Source organism: Rattus norvegicus, chromosome 9 (genome assembly GCF_021556685.1).
Source record: "Rattus norvegicus strain SHRSP/BbbUtx chromosome 9, alternate assembly SHRSP_T2T, whole genome shotgun sequence".
NCBI lineage: Eukaryota > Metazoa > Chordata > Mammalia > Rodentia > Muridae > Rattus > Rattus norvegicus.
The window spans coordinates 101,672,605-101,681,177 of NC_141542.1; the positions used below are offsets into that span (position 1 = coordinate 101,672,605).

The following is an 8,573-nucleotide window of genomic DNA, read 5'->3' on the forward strand; positions in this document are numbered from 1 at the left end:
TTAGACATGGCTGTGAGCTAACATGAGTCTTCAAACTCAAGCTCATGGCCTCTGCAACAGCAAATTTACACCTAACCAGGGAGCCGTCTTTCAAGCCCCCTTTTTATTCAGTTTTATGCATCAACTAATGCAACATATAAAGTGCTTTGAGGCTTAGCTTGCAGAAATTCCTGTTTACATAAATGAATGCAGGACCTAGCCTTTGAGGTCCAGGTTAATGGCCAAGTCCTGACCATGGATGAGGAAGACCGTGACAGACCCCACTGGACCTTATCCCACCCTTACCATTGGCCACTGCACCTCCCTTTCCTCTCTATGGGAATCTCTGGACCCCAGCTCTCCCAAGATGGTGCTCTCGGGACTGCACTCCATTTAATTTCCTCCCTATCGATGGTGTGGTCTTAGATGTAGGCTTTTAAGAACAAGCTAAGAGAGCTGAGTCTGGTGAGGTGTGGCTTGCCCGGTCAACTGGTGGACCGAAGAACGACGTCCCTATGCAGTAACCACTTGCTCATGCTTTGTGTTCCGCTGGGGAAGCTTGGCTGGAGCTGGACATCCAGATGGATTCAGCCTCAACGGACTTCAGGCTCTGATCATTACTATTCCGCCCTAGCACCCTGGTAGTTCATCCATTGAGCTACGAGAGAATGGAGGCAGAAGGCACCAGTCCTTAAAGGCTGGGGTCAGGAGTTCCGGCCTATTACTTGATAGCGTTTTGCTGATATGATAAAGGCAAGTCATAAAACCTGCTCAGGTTCGAGGGGAGTGGGAGTGGTCCACCTCTAGAGGCAGGCAGGAAGATTCCCTTATCACCTCAGCCTCCGTCCCTCATGCTGCCAACACCTTAGGACCCCGGGGGGGGGGTTATTCAAGGTGTAAACTATTACAAAGGCACATGTACTGGGTAGTTTTATGTCGAGGCACAAGCTAAGGTCATCTGAGAAAAGGAAACCTTAATGAGAGGATGTTTCCATCAGATCGGCTGTGGGCAGCCTGCAGAGCATTTTCTCCTTAGTGATTGATGCGGGGAGGGGGGGCAGTCCATTTTGCCTGATGGTCCTGAGTTCTGTAAGAAAGCAGGCTGAGCCAGTTATGGGAAGCAAGCCAGTCGGCAGCCTCCCTCCATGGCCTCTGCATCAGCTCCTGCCTCCAGGTGCCTGTCCTGTTTGAGTTCCTGTACTGACTTCCTTCAATGATAAACAGTGATAGGGAGGATGGGTAAGCAAAATAAACCCTTTCCTCCCCAAGTTGCTTTGGTCATGGTGTTTCATCACAGCAACGGAATCCCCAAGACAGCACACATAATCCAAAGTCAACCTTGAAAACATCAATTTCCCACATATAAAATAACTAATCTTGCAGAAACTTACCAGTTATGGTAATTCCTTTTTTTGAGTTTCTTCTTGAATGAACCATTTATCTAAGAGCCCTTACTGCAGTTTTCTTTGACTTTAAATTATGCAAGGAGCCACAAAATACCATCAGTTTTTTTCTCTGGCTCACTTGTACCCTCAATACTGGATTTCTCATATCCAACTATATTGACAGATGAGGTCTTCAATTCGGAATTACTGCTCTACAGTTTGATATATTCAGTCTACTGTATGATATAAAACTTAAACTTTAACAATGACTTTTGGGGCTCTTTCTGAAGTTTTACTACTAGAGTGCCTTCATAAACATTTTTTTAAACATTCTGCTTTTATTATTAAGAATGTGCGGGGGTTGGGGATTTAGCTCAGTGGTAGAGCGCTTGCCTAGCAAGCACAAGGCCCTGGGTTCGGTCCCCAGCTCCGAAAAAAAAAAAAAAGTGTGTGTGATGTGTGTCTGCATGCGTGTGTGTGTGCACATGTGCGTGCATGTCTGCGCATCTGTGTGCCTGCATGTCTGTGTGTTTGTGCGTGCACTCATGTGCATGCATGTGTGTGTGTACATGTGTGTGTGTACGTGTGTGTGTGTGTGTGTGTGTGTGTGTGTGTGTATTTGTATGTGTGAGCTCAGGTGCCCAAAGCCTGCAGAAGAAGTTAGCTAGAGTTACAAGCGCTGCGAGCCTCCCGAAATGGGTGCCAGGAACTGAGCTCAGGTCCTCCAGAGTAATTGGCATTTCAAACAGTGAGCCACCTTGCCAGCTTCCTGGTGGGCCTCTGGTGTGCCTGGCCAGGGCTTCTCTCTTATGGATACTGTGAGAGGTGGAGTCTGGTTCATCTCACACGGATTCTGCCCAGGCTGTTTGTAGGAGTTGGGCCAGCATCCTCGGCTGCTCTGCCGAGACGTGTCCCTCAGTCACCGTTCTTGCCCACACTGAATGTTGGAAATCCTTGACATATTTTGCTGGTGCCTTGGGAGCAAAAGGTTTTTTTCATTATGAGTTTAAGTTCACCTCTCTAATGACCAGGAGAAAGTTTGGCGTGACTATTGCATCTCAGATCCCCCTTTCCATAGACTGTGTTCTTCAGCCTATGCTCTGGACTGTGTTGCTTTCTCATTAGCTGGTGGGCGTTCTTAATATAGTCTGTGTCATTTTATATTCTGCCATCAATCTCCCAGTTTGTGGCTTTTCTCTTGCCTTCCTCGCGGTCTCCTCTATGAATAGAAATGATTCACCTCACTGCAGTCTGAGTTATCCATATTCTACTTAAACTTGTTACATCTTATTTCAGAAGTCCTATCCCAAATTGACAGATGTAGTCCTACTGTTTGTTTCTGATCACTTGAGTTCTGTATTTTATTCTATTTTTCTTATATAAACATGTGTTTATGTCCCTTGCAGGGGGACATTCAATGTAGAGGGCAGAGATCAATGTCAAGTGTGTTCCTCAATCACTTTCCGTGTTGTTGTGGTGGTGATGATGATGATGATGATGATGGTGGTGGTAGTGGTGATGATGGTGATGATGATGGTGGTGGTAGTGGTGATGATGGTGATGATGATGGTGGTGGTAGTGGTGATGATGGTGATGATGATGGTGGTGGTAGTGGTGGTGGTGGTGGTGGTGATGATGATGATGATGATGATGATGATGATGATGATGATGTAGGGTTGGTTTCCAATTTTCAATGTAGCTAAGGATGACCTTGGACTTTGGATCCTCCGGTCTTCATGCCTGGTTTACATCATGCTGGGGATCGAATCCGAGGCTTTGTGCATGGTAAACGAGCACCTGACAAGCCACATCCTCAGCCCTCCAGCTCCTGTCTCTTCCTCCCTAGCTGTGGAGTCCCAGGCAAACACCACACCACACCCAGATTTTTATGTGGATGCTGGTATTGGACTCATGTCCTCACGTTCACTCAGCAGTCGTCCTACTGACTGTGCCATCTCCTCAACCCCACTGTTTATAGCTCTTGAACTCTCTGGAGGGGCTGGAGAAATGGTTCAGCTTAAGAGCACTGGCTGTTCCTCCAGAGGACCTGAGTTCAGATCCCAGCACCCACAACAGTTGGCTCACAACTACCAGTAATTGCAGTCCAAGGGGATCTTTTTTTTTTTTTTCGGAGCTGGGGACCGAACCCAGGGCCTTGTGCTTGCTAGGCAAGCGCTCTACCACTGAGCTAAATCCCCAACCCCAGTCCAAGGGGATCTTAAGCCCACCTCTGGCCTTTGTGGGCACCCAGACACATGTAGCACACTCTTACGCAGAAACCTACATGTAAATAAAAATAAATCTGTAAAAAGTATATCTATACATACATATATACACACACACATATATATCCCCTGGATTTATTCTTTGGTATGGTATTCAGGGACAAGCATGCATTCTGAGTTTTCCTCCGTTTTGTTTCTTTCTCCACAGAGGTACAGTGTAAGTCTCCATATGCATAAGATCCATTCCAGGATACTTACCTGGCAGGGGAGACACCATGATCATGGAAAGTGGTTTTCCTAGGGTGAGGCTTATCCATTGAACTCCTGATGTGCTGACCCCTGTGATTTCCCCAAATGCTGGGAAACTCGACTGCATAATTTGTGATAATGGGGGACTGTGTTTGTGCTCTCCCCTGTTTAAAAAAAAGATCCATTTTAGGGCTTTCTACTTTGGGTCTATCATTTGAGCTCTAACCTATACTAAGAGAAAGTCTGGCTTTCTGCTGGGGTGAGCTTCCTGTGTTGGTTTTCTCTAGCACCCCAGTGCCTTTTTGTGGCTCTTTGATCTTCATATACATTTAAAACCAAAGATCCAATTCCAAGAATTCTCCATTTCTCTAATGGGCTTGTATTCAGCAGGGCACTTAATTTTTTTTTTATTTTGGCTTTTTATGTTTTCCAGAATAGTTTTCCACTTTCCTGGGTGGAGTTCTAGCAAAGCTTTCATGAAGTAGCTGATTCCTACATTTTTTATATTTATTATTATTAATATATATAAATAATTGCTGTAGTTTATAAAACATAAACTGCGTTATAGTATTGACTCAGCAGATGTGTCTGTGGGTCTGTCTTTCTTTTCTTTCCTTCTTTCCTTCTTTTTGGTTTTCGGAGACAGAATTTCTCTATATAGGCCTAGCTGTCCGGGCTCTCACTCTGTAAACCAGCAGAGCCTCCAACTCAGAGCTCTGACTGCCTCTGCCTCCTCAATGCTGAGATCAAAGGTGTGTGACACCACCAGTTGGCTGTTTCTTGTTCTAAGAAATACACGCCATTGTCTTGATTTTAAATACATTTTGTTTTCATTGCTCTTTTGGGTAATTTATTTTATTTTACTATGGAGTTGGAGATCAAATTCTTGGGCTCGTTAGGCAAACACCCTCAGCTCCAAGATTTACCTCTTTTCCCTAGGTCTGTCACACAAACGGAAGTTCAGGCGCCGTGGTAATAGCCACAAGAACATGGCTCTTGATTTTACAGGCATTTACCTTGAGTGTCATTTTTCAGATGTTAGGAGAATGCTCTTTTTTCAAAGTGTTTTTGTTTTGTTTTGTTATCAAAATACTAGCAATGAGTTTATTTTATCAAAAAGTTTGTTTTCTGTGTCAATCTACTGACTTACTCTGTTGACTCGCAGACAAATCATCGACTGGCTTGGCCACTGCACATTCTGGATCCCTCTGTGCCAGTGCATTCCATTCCCAGTGCATCCTCTAGGAGCCATAGCTATGAGTAGATTGTAATCTTCTCTTCTCATAGAGTCCTTGTCCAGGTTTCGTGTTGAAGTTTGGCTGGTCTCATAGGCTGTGTTGGGGGAATTGGTTTTATGATTCTTTGCCAAGAGGGGGAAAACATCGTCAGTAACTGTCTCCTCACATACATACAAACCCTCCTTAACCAGTGCGGGCCCTAAAGTAATCATTCAACAGCGTAAAATCTCAAATATGATGCCTTTGTTTGACCCAGAAATTTCACCTCTGGGAAACTTCATTGTTTCCTAGGGCTGTGATCCGACAAGCATATGCAAGCATGTGTACAAGAAGAGTGTTTATTGTTGCAATGGCATGAGACTGAAAACAGCCCCTAGCTCAGAAACGAGGTTTTCACGAAAGGTTTGATGTTTTGTTCCTGTCACAAACAGCGAGATAGACTTAATCTCTGCCAATTTCTCCAGAATCGGTGATTAGGGCAAAGTGGCGGCAGGTGTGTGCCTGTGTTTGCGTGTGCCTCCTGCTTGTGAATTTTAAAAAAGGGATACGTGCAGATGGGCACCTGCTATTTGTGAACGGATGCTAAAAGCCCCAGATTCACCAGTGACCTCTACAGAACAGGGCTGACAGCAAATGTAGGACTCCCTATCCTTCCACGCCTCGTTATAATTTCATGCCTCTGTGTGCACCTGCCCCTGGGCTGGAGAAAGCCCTGCTGGCAGAGATGCCCTCCCTTTCAGCTAACTGCAAGCCTCACTATATTTCCCTCTGGCCCTTGAATTCTGCCACTGTCCCAGAAAGGAAGCCTTGCATTCAGCCTAGGCTTGCCCAAAAGAATAGAGCAGTTGGAAATGTTAAGTTGACATAAATAGGAGGCTGCTGTAACCTCATGTAAGTGTTACCTTGGAAACCAGAGCCCTGGGTGGTCTCCATGGAAACCATCCTCAGCCTTCTGCCTGAAGGAGTTACCACCCACTGGTACTGGAGTCTTACTGATCAGAGACCTTAGTTCCTTGATAAATTCTTGGGAAATGATGGTGGCACAGTCCCTGCCCACCCTAAGATTGCCTGTTGTAGACACCACCTGTCTTCTGCCTGGGAAGAAAAGGCCTCCTATGGGGCCATCACATTCTCACAGAGAAGCTTAGCACAAACACAAGAGGCCACCCAAGCCAGCATTTGTGCTGTTCCCTGGGTGGGAAGAGACTCCATATTTGGAAGTTCAGGGCCCAGAGCCTACTATAAACCCCAGGAGTGGCTGAACAGCTGTACCAGGCTAATACTCTCTCTGCACTCAATTTGCCCTTCTATAAAGTGGAGGCTTTAGACTAAGTTATTCTGAAGGTGGTTTCCAGTTTTCATAATATCTGTATGTGTCCTGGCCTTCCCAGGAAGGAGAGATCAAACAGCAACAAGAGCAGGCTTCCTGGGGTTTCCCTGAACTCTGAAGGTTTGGGGAAGGACTGCCTCCAGGAGGTGGGGGAGGGGACCTGGATAGGGACAAGCAAAAGAAAAGAGGAGTAAGCCCTCCACGATCCAGACAACACTGGGCACAGCCACATAGAACATCCTAGGACTCTCTAATGCAGAAGTCCCTGAGGATCGGCTTGGGCACTAAAAGGGAGATTGAGCCCAGGACTAAGGGGAGGGCATAGGCAATGATAGCCTAGGCATAGGTGGGCATAGGCCGCACTGCCACTGCCACTCACCATGGCATCTCTCCATTCTCAGGCCGTTAGGCAGACTCCAGCCACGGGGATGGCTGGAGCTCAGGTAAGATTGACAGCTCCAGTCTCCCGCCTGGGTGACAAGGGATGTAGCCTGTCACCAGAAGCTAAATTCTCCCATCCTGACCCTTAGGAACTAGGGGGAGAAAATGGCAATGACTAGGGAGTGGGAGGCGGGGAGCAGGGGAGCGATGGGTCTGACAGGCTTGCCTGTCCACAGTCTCAGCATCATGCCTGCTTTCCACACCCAAGTTCCGGCTCTGCCCCCCCTCCCCTCCCGGCAGGCATACTATGAGCAAGGAACACAAAGCCATGTAAGCATGGCCACTAGGTTCAGGACTCCACAGTTTGCACAGCTGGGTTGGAATGAGTGTCTTTGTAAGTCATTGGCTAGGTCATCCCTGGGGTAGCACAAAGATCTTCCAAAAAGCTCTGTGAGTCAGGAAGGGAGTCTCAGTCCTCATCTAGATGGGCTTTCCTCCCTTCTGCTGGGGCTTCCCTCCAACATGGCGTCTTCCAAAATGAAGAAGCAGGAGCTGTCATGCCTTCTACTTCTTTATCTCCTCTACCTTTCTATTTTCTTCCCTCCCTCCCTCCCTCCCTCCTTCCCTCTCTCCCTCCCTCCCCACTTCCCTCCCTTCCTGTCTTCCTTTCTTCCATATTTTGGGTATCTCACACCATAGCCCCAGCTAGCCTGGAACTTGGTGCCATCCTTCTGTCTCAGTCTCCCAAGTGCTGGGATTACAAGTTTGAACCACTATGCCCAGTAAATGGTGACACCCAGTCACTTCTCTTACATCTGTTGGATAAAGCAGTTTGTAACCAAATCCAGGTTCAAGAAGGTGGGACATGAGCTCTGTTCCCCCAATCCGCAGGGGAGTAACAACATATGTGCACTGCCACAGGCCAAACATCTGGACCCATCTTTAGATAATTGAAAAACTTGTGAGCTCTCTCCAAGTCTCAGTTTCCCTTTGGATTAACTAGAGATGGTAAAATCGCTATTCATATCTAGGGAGTCAACCAGTTTCAGACCAAAAATATCCAGAAATTCCAAATAGTTCCAGGAAAAGCCCAAGTTAAATTTGCCATATCTAAAGCCTTCTGCTGAATCCATATGGCTGAGGGGATGTCCCCTGTCCTCACACTCTCCAGCACTCATTACTTACCTGGGCAAAGTCACCTGATACGGCATCAAGGAATTGAATCAGCCCAGGTTGGATGGGGTCATGGTACAACGAGGCTGTGACAATTTTATTGAGAGCCATCAGACTTTTTATATCTTTATCAGAGACAGACTATGATGGCAGCCACCACAGTTCTGTTGTAGTTACCAGGATACAATGATGTCTGCAAGCTATACAGGGTATACAAGATTAATGTCTAAGACTGATCATCCTATCAAGCCTCTAAGCTTCCTTGGCTTCCAAGGGAACATACAGAGAAACATAAAGAGGCCTGGATGGCTGACGGCCTGAGGAAGTACATTGGTCTCTCGGGAACCAGAAGGCATTTTGTGCCCCAGGAGCCACAGATTCTTTTTTTTTTTTTTTTTTTTTTGGTTTTTTTTTTTTTTTTCGGAGCTGGGGACTGAACCCAGGGCCTTGCGCTTCCTAGGCAAGCGCTCTACCACTGAGCTAAATCCCCAACCCGGAGCCACAGATTCTTATCAGAAAAACCTTTGATGCACGACTCTCTGAGGCAGCCAGGCCAGGCCAACTTTATGGTTCCCTGCAGACCACCTCATGTTTCCTTTATATATGACATGGT

The 8,573-nt window shown here is 46.6% G+C and overlaps 1 non-coding gene across 1 annotated transcript; it reads left to right on the forward strand.

Annotated features, from left to right (window-relative positions):
* Window positions 1-3,839: 3,839 nt before the first annotated feature.
* LOC120094894 (U1 spliceosomal RNA) lies at window positions 3,840-4,005 on the forward strand. The gene has a single exon (XR_015630078.1). It is a non-coding gene; the product is annotated as a U1 spliceosomal RNA (small nuclear RNA).
* Window positions 4,006-8,573: the final 4,568 nt, after the last annotated feature.